Raw genomic sequence first — 12,911 nt, forward strand, 5'->3', positions numbered from 1 at the left:
CTCACTTGCCTTAGGTTGGGCCCCAAAGATTATAAAGACGGTTTCGAAAAGCCACTGATTGCGCAGCCTATGTCCATTCATTTGGCGGCATTGTACGCGTCCGCAAAATCTATCTGTGATGTCCATGCATTCACCGACTGGGACGCCCCAGAGCGACTGTAAGCAAGTGCCGCTGGCTTCACCTGGCGTTATGCCTATTTATAATTGGGTCACCGTGAATAAAGGGGATTGTACGAGGGGGTTCTTCGACTTTTCACTTGTCCTTCCTTCCATGTCATCGGCCGAAGCCCTGCTGCGCGGTGCCCCTTGCTCTATGGCGGCGCCACCGCCAGGGCCGCCGTCGACGACATAACAATTGGCAACGTGGTAACAAGGATTTATACTTCTGCGGGCACTACTTCCGAACCTTGCCACTGCTACGATACTGATGCTTCGGATCGTGCTTCTGCGATGGACGCCAGGGTCTTTGCTGCTAGTGAAACGCATTCCGGTTCTACTAGTGCTGCTACGACGCGTCCAAGTTGCTGCCCGTGCTCTCTATGAAGAACACCATGTTATATACTACTGCAACGAGTTAAAACTACGGACTTCAGGCGCTTCTAGGGAAACGCGTCTTTACTTGATGCGACCAATCCTTCTGACTTAGAACAGTTCAGACGCTACCTGGGAGCTAACCCTAGTTCGAAAGCTGCTGCTGCGACGCGTCCACCACGCCGGCGGACCGCGGGATTGCCCCACTGCTGCGACGATACTCCTGATACCCGGCTTTGTTTCTTCGGCTACTGTTTCGGACCATGGACGCTGAACGCTACAGCGCATTTCACCAATGCTGACGTGAACTTAGACGCTGCCAAGGTAAAGACCGCTCCTACTACTGAGGCCTAAGACATTGCAATATTACCTCCGCGCCAGAGTATTCTTACTCAGACGATGACCCTCTTCGACCTACAACCATGCTTTGTGAAATTGCGCCACCGCCATTTTTGCAAACGCCAGGTCCGCCCCCAATACCACGGGCGAAGTGGCATTGCGTTTTGCAAGCCTGTGTGGAACTGGCTTGAGCCACCATTCCTGGTTTCAAAAAGAGCGTCCTTCTGACAGCCTTGGAGGTTGACGACCTGCATAGCTATTTCGACCACCAAGAGGCCCGCACCCAAGCGGGAGTTAACGGACGTGAACGAGAAGCCGCAGATGTTGTAGCAACACTTCGTAACTAAATTCAATGAATCTTCAGCGAGTAAGGAGGAGCCCAGCTGTCAGAACTTGGGACGATCCACAACCAGGAAGGCGAATTTGATCGGATATCACTGCCTAGTAGAATAAGACGGTGGCCGACGGCACGAACGGCATCCCCGGCTGGAACCTGGTAGAAGCCCACAAGGTGCCCACATGGCCCGACCATAGACAACCTGCTACCGCTGCGGGTCCACGTATCACCTCGCAAATTTCTCATCGTGTGCAGTTCGAGATGCACTTTGTTTCAGGCGTGGAAAATAGGGGCGCATAGAACCCTTCAGCAATTCCACTGGAATGGCATCAAGAAAGACCATATTCGAAACGCAAGGCACCGGCGCTCGAGAGACGCCTACGGTCGGCAGTCTACTCGACTACGTCTACTCCTCCGACACCGCCTCTTCCGACGCCTGCTCTGCAGTCTTATTTTTATGAAGCCTACTCCAATGCTTACTCCCCCTAGGCCTCGTAGCCGATGCTTACGTGCATTAAGCCTACTGCTTCGACGCCTGCTTCCACGAAGAATACTTCTTCAATGCGTACTCCTCCAATTCCCCAACCATGTTCTCTCGGGCGCGGGGGGGGGGGGGGGGGGGGGGAGAAGAGGTGACACAGTTCACTTTGCTGTCGGACTTGCCAGGCGACAGGTAAACCGAACGAGAAGTCGCTCCGGTGGACTTCTACTGTGGTAGACTTCTACAGACGCCATGCGGTGGCGTACGACGAAGCTTTCTGAGACGACGGGCCTATGAACTCATACCCATGCTTCTTCCGATGGATATCGGTCCACAGTGTCCAAATTACAACGTAAACAACAGGATGCTACTACTACTTGTTCACTACTTCGCGCATCAGCAAGAAGTCGAAGAACCAGTGGGCGTAGGGGCTTCGACTTACGAGTGCGTGATGCACCTGCAGGCTTGTACTAACAACTTGGATCAAAGGGCAAACAGTCGCTGGAAGGCTTGGAATTTGTTTAGACACCACGTTACACGACCTTAGTTTTTTTTTTTTTTTTTGGTGGTGTGCACCTGCCGTGCAGTGCGTGCTTTCTTCTAGTGTGCACGTTATTGCTGTGAGTCTTGTGTGCAGCTACCGCTTACGCTTATGCATGTTCTGTTCTTTTCAAGGGGCAGATGATGTGATATCTACTGACAAGGATGCTCCAGGGCTGCAGTTACACAAGTACCGTTGGCGTCACCTGGCGCCCTGCGTGTTTGTACTTGTGTCACAATAATTAAAGGGGAATTGTATGAGGGGTTCTTCGAATGTAGTCTTTCCTTCCATGTAATCGGCGGGCGACCTGCAGTGCGACACCCGTTGTTCTACGGCGGCGTCTCCACCGCTGCCCGTGCCGCCATCGGCGACGTAACACTTATCCGTGACTGTAAATTTGCTCATACTCCGCCGCTAGTGGTTGCGTTATATTACATAGCAGTCTGACCACCGTTCGAGGCTTCATTCTGTAGCTATGAGCATGCCTCGTGTAAAAACCCGAGTAAAACGTCGGAAACTTTATGTGCGAACTTTACATGAGCAAATATGGTAAAATGGCACAGTTAATTTTTTTATTTTTTTACTTACCTATCTATTTACTCGCTCATTTATTTTCGCACCTTCATTTCTTGCTCTGATCGCTTGCAACCCTCGATTCATACGGTGGTTGCAGTGAACTATTCGAACACAAGTTATGACGTGCAAATCAGCGTGCAATACAAGCGCTTCCTCTACCAGCTCATCCACGTTAACGTCGCAGCTGTAAATCATGCCTTCCCTTTCAACGCCCAACCCATCGCTACGTCAACTCGGCCAGACACCACCCCTATACCCACACAAAACAATTTGCCGACAATTATGATACTCCGTAATGCGATATTCGAGCGGAGCTCTATACGTGTTTTCATTTTGCGATATATTGTTTGGCGTGGATAATATGTCTCGTGCGGCACGTTGCAAACAGATCCAAGTGTGACGGGACTGCCTCGCTAAGTGGGAAATCGCGAGAGCCAACGTCTGTGTGACCTATGGGCGTGATTCACAGCAGCCGCCGCAGCCAGACCTCCACTCATGCAGCGCTTTGGTCAACAGACGAACGTGCGCTACTCTGCCGCCATCTTCTAGCCATCGTCACTGCATAGTTATTCTTGCGCGGCAAGACGCTCCTGTACTTTCCTCCTTGCGCTCTCTTCGCCATCACCGTCTTTCACCTCCTGCTGCGCTCTGCGTTCGCTCTCATCTTTCGCAGTGCTCACAGGCTCGCTCGATTACGAGGTACGACGCCGACGCTCGCCGCAACAACGCGTGTCTAAGAGCTAAGCTTTAGGAGGCCAAGAAGCTTGGTTTATAACCGAGGCCTTAAGCACGGCGGTGCCATACTATTGCTGGGATCAGACCACCCGAGTCTTTGATTGCACTGCCTGCGGGATCTGTAGCTCTGAAGCCGACTTCTAAAGCCCTCGAGAACAATGTCATGCGCTGATGTCAGAATCGGCACGCCAAAATACCTCGCCTCTCATGACTGTTCGCGAGATCGGTCCACTTGTCTGTCTGATACAAAGAGGCATCCGTTGAATATGTGTCATAATACAGAGAGTGCCGGCACTATACCGTGCTTACAAGTGCCTATAATTATTATATCACTGACGCCTGCTCACTTGTAGTGACGACGGAAGAAACGACAAAAGAATACCAACTCACCGCTCATGGCGCCGATAATGGCTCAAGGTATAGAACACATCGTAGAGGCGATGACGATGATAAGCTTTCAAAACATGGCATGTACCCACAATGCGGGATGAGCGAAGAGGGAGGTGGTTGTCGCGTTACGCGAACATAAAATTTGCAGGAAATAATGAACAACTGTAGAATACAAAACTGGGAGCCAACGACTAGTATATAATTCAGAAGCGCTGACAAACCAGAAAAGAATGTGTTTGTGCATGCACTCTTTTTAATAACTACAAAAATCACTTATTTATAAATTTACTCAATACTGTAAGCGTATTCGTGCCTATATAAGAAAGGGCATACGAGGTACAAGGACTCCATGTTAACGAATAACAAATAAAAAAAGCATTATACGTTGTAAGCATAGATGACAATAACAATAAAGCAATAAATGGACTATACATCTGAATAGTTCAACGGGCATATCAGAACTTTAAACATGTTCAAGATAAAACAAGAATGCAGTAGTAAAAGGTTATGCACTGGTGCGAACGCGATAATATGAACAAAGACAATAAAAAACAAGAAAATTGAAAATTCGTTTGAACAGACGAGCGTGTAAATACATGCGCGAAGTGATGTTCTCGCTTTTCTTTGCGCACCAAACAAAAGTGGCTGAGTGCAGTAATTCGAAATAATATTCCAGATGTGGCGAAAATGCGTCAACTGATTCAGCATTGACATCATCACTGGGCAAGTCATTCCACATTTCTATAGCTAAAGGAAAGAATGAATACTTAAACGTGTTATAGCGTGGGAGGAAGGGGCATATACATTTGTCGTGATTATTTCTACTCGAGTGACGGTTCGGAGTTTTCAAGTTTTCGTCTTTATTGATATTTACTAAATTGTGGGAAAGAAGAAAAAGAAACCTTTGGCAGGTTTGCTTACGCCGGCTAGCCAGAGTTGCGATATGGGCATGCATACGGAGCGCAGTAACGCTCTCTTGCCTTGCATACTTTGCATAAACAAACCCAAGTGGCCTGTTCTGGACTTTTCTGACATGTCGGTCAAGTGCTTTTGGTGCAGGTTCCAAACTATTGCTGTATATTCTAAGAGGGGTCTAATTAGTGTTTTGTACGCGGTTAGTTTCACCTGGGGGAATGTATGCACAAGTTTGCACTTAAGAAAACCTAGCTGTTTAAATGCTCGTCTATACATATGATCCACATGGACATCCCACTTTAAAGGCTCCGTTACCGTGACCCCAAAGTACTTAACAGTATTGATCCGCTTGATGTCTGTACCGAAAATTGTGTACTCAGAGTGGAGAGGTGTTTATCTATGAGTAATCGTAATGCACATTGGCTTATGGGTGTTAATTTGCATGCCATTGTTATTACACCAGTTGCCAATGTTCTGCAACGATTTAAGTTTTACTTGGCCTACCGATTTATTAGCCTGACTGTATATTTCCAGTAAATATGATAATTACAATGGAAAATTTCAGTGGAGCTGCATACGTGTTTTTATTTCGCGATATATTGGCTGGCACGGACAAACAATCTCGTTCGGCACGTTGCTAATGGATCGAAATATGGCGCAACTGCCTCACTAATCAGGAGATCACGACAGGCGGCGCATGGGCTCGATTCGCAGCAGTCGTTGCAGACAGACGTCCGCTCATGCAGCGCTTTGTTTCCGTAGAGACGACGCGCGCTACTCTGGCGGCAACTCGCAGCCATTGTCGCCGCAAAGCCCGTCTTGTGCGGCACTACGCTTTTCTTCTCATGCTTTCACCGTATCCTCCTCCTCCGCTTTTCTTTTCGCGCTCTCTTCGCTATCGTCGCCGTTCATCTCCCGCTGCGCTCCGCATTCCCTTTCATCCTTCACTGCGCTCGTTCGCTCGGTTACGAGACAACGCCAACGTCGACATTCGCCACAGGAACGGGCGCCTAAGAGTGACACTCTAAAATATGTATGACGTGTTCTATGTTAGGATTGTTTTCTCTGTTTTATGTTAGCCCTGGCATTATGTGGTACTCTGAAATGGATGTAAATGCATCGCGTTTGAAGTTATAATTTTAACCTCTCACGGTCATTTTCACTAAATGCTGTCATGTGATCAGCGGCTGCCGGGCGGTCTTCAAGCTGCACGAAGGAGCTTTTTGCCCTACGTTCCCTCTCCCTTACTACTGTGTAAATGCGGCAGAAAATGAAACATTTCAAATGAGACCAGCTGAAGAATGATTACACCTAAAAAAAGAAAAAGAAGGTTCGTTGAATGATTTTGAATGGAAGAAATTTAGAAATACGATATAGGTAGTAAGAAAAACAGGAATCAACATTGTAAACAGTTCGTAGCTTGAATGAAATTGCACAGAGCATTCAAACAGATCCGCATCACTAGCATGTCGTGGCAATGCCTCAAGTGGGAGTGGTATCAAAGCCCTTATATTTAAACCAACAGTACGAATCGGAGTTGACTGGAGCCTTTTTCCTTGCGTAATAAACCAGCAACAGGACAGAGAAATAAGGACCAGTAGGTAGAATTTTTTTTTCAAAACTTTATTAATGCAGTAAGAACCAGGCTATACCAAGTTGTGAAAATAAAGGTTTGTGTGCGGATACAGCAAAGTAACCGTTCGTAGAACGGGTAATGGAGGACAAAAAAATTCTCGATCTTGCATTTCTCCTGCCTATTGTTTCCGCCTGTATCTTAAGTGGGTGCGCGTGCGTGCCATAGTGGAGAATCAGCGTAATTCCGAATCCAAATAAATTGTCGTCCTTTCAATGGGTAGTGCAACTCTCTATGAACAGGGTAATGAAATGTTGGATATCTGGAGACATTGCGGCCAGCAGCAGGCGAGATAAACCTATGCCAATTCCAACGCGCTTGCTTAAATTAAAGTTAAGCGAAGCTTTAATCTTGAAAGCTTTCAAGTAAATGATATGCAAAGGGGAAGACGATGCGTATGTTTTACTTCCAACTAAACGCCACGTAACTAACTATTCACATTCCTTTCCCATTTTAGAAGCTTTGCGCCGTTGGAGCACTCGATAACGGGAATGTTCATGCCCTGCTAAGCACTTCCCTGCACATCCAATAGATGCCTGCAAAGCAAGACAAATCAGTTTGGCTTTCAGAAAGCTGAACGACGAAAACTGCGCTGGCGCTCCAGTTCACCTTTCTAAAGTAGAGCTTTCTTTGCATATTCTCCCAATTTTCCGGGCGCTGCTGCTGCTGTTATGGCCTTGCCACACAGGTGCCCCTAGGTTTCTTGCAACACCCCGAGATGGCGCTCGTCTCCGTGCATCGCTGCCGGCGCCGCCGCGGTAGCGTTCAGTTTGTGCGTATCGCACGTACTCTGCTTGCTTTCCTATGCAGCATAAATGCAGACACTGGGCTGTGCAGGTAACTTGCTGGGCTGTGATAGTGTACTCGTACTCGCCCATAACCTGAAGAGAGCGCTTGCAGTTGGCATCTCAACAGCCTGCTGGCGATGTATGCAAAAGGAGCACCTATACACGCGCCAGCAAAATGGCTCCAAAGCGTGCACTGAGCGTCGAGGACATCCAGGCCAGTAAGAAGCGTCACGTGGTACAGGAGCGCCTTCGCTTTGCAGCGAAACTTGGTGCAGACTACGAATGTATGCCAAGTCGAAGACGTGAGGGAAGCCAGCGACGTGTCACTACCATGAAAGACGACAGAGCGTCTGCTACCAGAAGCGAGAAGCCGAACAACAGCCGGTGGAGGCAATAGAAGACGAGGAGCATGGTGAGTACCACGGCCAGAAGCGTCAAGCAGAACAATAATTGTCGTCAATGAAAGCAAACAAGATCGAAAGCTTCGCTTACATTGATTCCAACAGTGTGAAGGATCCGCGCATTATTATAAGGAACTTTTCCTGCCGGTTTTTTGTCCCATTCAGCTTCTTCCATTCTGTAACTCATCTTCCTTTTCCCATTTGGGGCACGAGCAATACCTGTAGAAATAAAATATTCTCGTTCGTTCGTTCGTTCGTTCGTTCGTTCGTTCGTTCGTTCGTTCGTTCGTTCGTTCGTTCGTTCGCTCGTTCGTTCGCTCGTTCGTTCGCTCGTTCGCTCGCTCGTTCGCTCGTTCGTTCGCTCGCTCGTTCGCTCGTTCGTTCGCTCGTTCGCTCGTTCGTTCGCTCGTTCGTTCGTTCGTTCGCTCGCTCGTTCGCTCGTTCGCTCGCTCGCTCGCTCGCTCGTTCGTTCGTTCGTTCGTTCGTTCGTTCGTTGGTTCGTTGGTTCGTTGGTTCGTTCGTTCGTTGGTTCGTTGGTTCGTTCGTTCGTTCGTTCGTTCGTTCGTTCGTTCGTTCGTTCGTTCGTTCGTTCGTTCGTTCGTTCGCTCGCTCGCTCGCTCGTTCGCTCGTTCGCTCGTTCGCTCGTTCGTTCGTTCGCTCGTTCGCTCGTTCGCTCGTTCGTTCGTTCGTTCGTTCGTTCGTTCGTTCGTTCGTTCGTTCGTTCCCCTTCCAAAAGAAAGGCATCGACCCGATGCTTACTAAACTAAAAAGAGGAAGTATGGAAGTCTTATGAGATCTGATTGGCGTCGCCTTAACGCAGGAAATACGGTTTGAGGCGAATGACATGCACTATCTCTGAGTGGTGTTGTCGACACCGAGGCGACGCGGCACCTTCGGGAATGACCTCATAGTTCACTTCACTAACGCGGCGTATCACTTTGTAGGGTCCGAAGTATCTACTAAGGAGCTTCTCAGACAACCCCTGGCGACGGACTGGAGTCCACACCCAGACTTGGTCACCTGGCTGGTGCTCGACTTGCCGATGTCGAAGGTTGTAGCGTAGTGCGTCTGTACTCTGCTGCTTCGCGATGTGTATGTGCGAAAGTTGACGAGCTTCCTCTGCGTGTTGAGAAAGTTGCTCGGCGTCGGCAGTAAGTGATGCGTCGGTGTCTTGCGGGAGCATAGCATCTAGCGTGGTCTGGACCTCGCGCCCGTAGACAAGACGGAACGGTGTAAATCGCGTGGTTTCCTGAATGGCGGTGTTGTACGCGAATGTAACGTACGACAGGACTTGATCCCATGTTTTATGCTGGACGTCCACATACATAGACAGCATGTCAGCAATGATTTTGTTCAGCCGTTCCGTCATTCCGTTGGTCTGCGGATGATAGGCAGTCGCCTTGCGATGCTGTGTACAGCTCAGCTCGAATATGTCCTCTATCGGTTGAGCTGTAAAGGCAGTGCCTCTGTCGGTGATGACATGTGATGAGGCACCATGTCTGAGGACTATGTGATCGATAATGAACTGGGCAACTTCATAGGCCGTGGCACGCTGTACAGCTTTCGTCTCGGCGTAACGTGTTAGATAGTCTGTGGCGACTATAATCCACTTGTTTCCGCTGGCTGACAAGGGAAAGGGGCCCAGAAGATCCATGCCGATTTGATCAAACGGCGCGCTAGGTGGTGCGATGGGTTGGAGTAACCCCCCGGGCTTCAAAGACGGCGACTTCCTGCGTTGACACTCACGGCAGCTTTGCACGTAACGCTTCACCGTGGCAGAAAGTCTGGGCCAGTAGTACGTCTGGCGTACTCTTGCAAGCGTACGTGAAAATCTCAAGTGTCCAGGCGTGGGCTCATCATGGCAGGCTAGGAGAATGTCATCACGAAGGGTGGCAGGTACGACCAATAGATACTCTTTGTCGCTGGCACTCGAGTTTTTCTTGTAGAGGACACCATTTCGCAGGCAGAAGGTCAAAAGACTGCGAGAAATGCGTCGTGGGATTGTAGCATTCTTGCCTTCTAGGTGATCGATGACAAAGCGTATTTCGGCGTCCTCGCGCTGCCGTATGATCAAGTCAGATGCGGTGAGGGCCCCAAGGAATGCGCCGTCTTCGTCAATGTCCTTATCACAAGTTTTGACGGAAGCGCGCGACAACGCGTGGGCATCTTCGTGTTTGCGGCCCGATTTGTAGACGATGGTAGCATCGAACTCCTGCAGACGGAGACTCCATCGAGCAAGTCGCCCGGATGGGTCTCGTAAGTTGGCTAACCAACACAGGGAATGGTGGTCTGTCACCACCTTGAAAGGGCGACCGTAGAGATAAGGCCGAAATTTCATGATGGCCTTATCTAGAAAGTATAGAAGTATATGGCCTTATCTATAGTATATGAGCCTTATCTATAAAGTATATGGCCTTATCTATAGAGGTATAGAGAAACTAGATTTGAATAGTGGAGCGTGGGACGATAGAACTGTAATTTAGATTTGCAATGAAAATATTGTTAAGAATCGTAGCGCAGCCCGGCCTCTCAAGCTCCTCGTTCGCCTTTCGTATCCGTTACAATATATATAACGCAGTATCGTGTTTCACACAATATTCCAGTGTCATGCTCTTCTTTTGCATTTCTCCTTGTTTGTTTAGCACGGTTACATTGCGAAACATGAATTAGACACTAGAGTTGCACCGTGGCGAGTAAACAAGGTGTCGTACATCCGCCCAACTTGATATTTCACAAAACATGCCCACAACGCACAGTGCTCCGTATTTGAACCAACGATCGCAGCGAGGCCGACGAGCACTCCCTAACCACTAAACTACCAACACGTATACATATCAGACGGCTATTTTCTTTGGCTTGCATGTTCACATGTCTGAAAATAGGCCTTTCAATCTGAAATGAGATAGATAATTGCCACATGAACTGGACGCATTCTTGTTTTTAAACTTGAAGTGGCAGTGTGTGTATACGTATATATCCGACCGGCAAAAGTTGCGTGACCGGCATACCAGGTGTTTCTGCGAAGAACTAAAGTAATTTTTTTAAATCGCTGTGGCAGATTTCGTAGGTCATTTGATTGTGTCTTGCACCATGTTTCTCAATTTTTTTTCTTCGTTGAACAGCTTAGCTAGCATTAGATGGGACACATAGTATTTCGCGGGCTTTCCTTAGCATTCGGAAAATATATGACCGCACAAAGTATATAGCGTGTCCAAAACAATTGAAAGTGGCTCTCTATACGAAGTGTCTATCAACTGCAAGGGTCCCAGAAAACTGGAAGAATGCAAACATTATACTAATATACAAAAAAGGAGACGTCAAAGAACTGAAAAATTATAGGCCCATTAGCTTACTCCCAGTATTATATAAAATATTTACCAAAATAATCTCCAATAGAATAAGGGCGACACTGTACTTTATTCAACCAAGGGAACAGGCTGGCTTCAGGAAAGGACACTCTACAATGGATCACATCCATGTCATTAATCATATAATCGAGAAATCCGCAGAGTACAATAAGCCTCTCTAAATGGCCTTCATAAATTACGAAATAGCATTTGATTCAGTAGAGATACCAGCAGTCATAGAAGCAGTGCGTAATCAAGGAGTACAGATCGCTTACGTAAATACCTTGGAAAATATTTACAGAGACTCCACAGTTACCTTAATTCTACACAAGAAAAGTAGGAAAATACCTATAAAGAAAGAGGTCAGACAAGGAGACAATTTCTCCAATGCTATTCACTGCGTGCTTGAAAGAAGTATTCAAGCTATTAAACTGGGAAGGCCTAGGAGTAAGGATCGACGGTGAATACCTCAGCAACCTTCGGTTTGCCGAGGACATTGTCCTATTCAGCAACACTACGGACGAGTTACAACAAATGATTGAGGACCCTAACAGGGAGAGTGTAAGACTGGGGCTGAAGATTAATATGCAGAAGGCAAGGGTAATGATAAATAACCGGGAAAGGGAACAAGAGTTCAAGATCCCAAGTCAGCCTCTAGAGTCTGTGAAGTAGTACGTTTACCTAGGTCAACTAATCAAAGGGAACCTTGACCATGAGAAGGAAATTCACAGAAGAATAAAAATGGGTTGGGTCGCATACGGGAGACATCGTGAGCTTCTGACTGGGAGCTTACCGTTATCACTGAAAATGAAAGTATACAATCAGTGTATTTTATTGGTGCTGACATATGGGGCAGAGGCTTGGCGACTGACAAAGAAGCCTGAGAACAAGTTAAGGACCGCGCAAATAGCGATGGAAGAAGGAATGCTAGGCGTAACATTAAGAGACAGAAAGAGAGCGGTTTGGATCAGAGAGCAAACGTGTATAGGCGATATTCTAATAGACATTAAAAGAAAAAACGGTGCTGGACAGGTCATGCAGCGCGCAGATTAGATAACCGTTCGACCATTAGGGTGACAAAATGGGTCCCAAGAGAAGGGAAGCGCAATAGAGGACGGCAGAAGACTAGGTAGTGCGACGAAATTAGGAAATTTGCGGTTGATAGTAGGAATCGGTTGGCGCAGGACAGGGGTAAGGAGATCGCAGGGAGAGGCCTCCATCCTGCAGATGATGATGATGATGATGATGATGATGATGATGATGAGAAGTACCGTAAGCAGGACGAGCTGGCCCGGCACTAAAAAAAAAACAAAAATCAGTTATTTTTCTTTTTTTGTGTGTCGTGCAGACTTCAGCAGCGACACTTAAGACTCGCTCGGTGTATGCACTCGAGGGTTGGGCCGTGTTGTAATGTACTCGCGACAATATCGCCGTCACTCAGCATCTGGCTCCCGTGCGAAGCACAGCGCTTCCTTGTTGGCGGGATTTGAAGAAGACGCGCCTGCTTGGACGAATAAAAAGCTGTAAAATAACTGTCCGGATAAGTGATTTATTGGTATTAACGTCCTGAGTGGTCGTTGTTGTCGAGACATACCGGCACCGGTTCAATTCTTCGCCCAGGATCTGGTGGAGCGTTAACGCCAGTAAACAAACGTTGAGCTTTCTCGGGTGTGCTCCTCTGAACATCCCCGTCCACGAGGCTGCTGCATGGCACGATCTCAGGTTCCTTACTGTAGTTCCCACCTAATTCAGGTTCCCCAAAGCTCTGTCCCCTGTTTCAGCTTGCCTCGTCAACAAAGTAACAAATTACGTGTAATTGGTGATTGAAACAAAGTAGTTGGATTACAGTCACCGTTAAGAGAAAAAAAGTAATCATTAGATTAGAAAATTACAAAAG

The sequence above is a fragment of the Dermacentor andersoni genome, chromosome 5, assembly GCF_023375885.2.
Source record: "Dermacentor andersoni chromosome 5, qqDerAnde1_hic_scaffold, whole genome shotgun sequence".
Classification (NCBI taxonomy): domain Eukaryota; kingdom Metazoa; phylum Arthropoda; class Arachnida; order Ixodida; family Ixodidae; genus Dermacentor; species Dermacentor andersoni.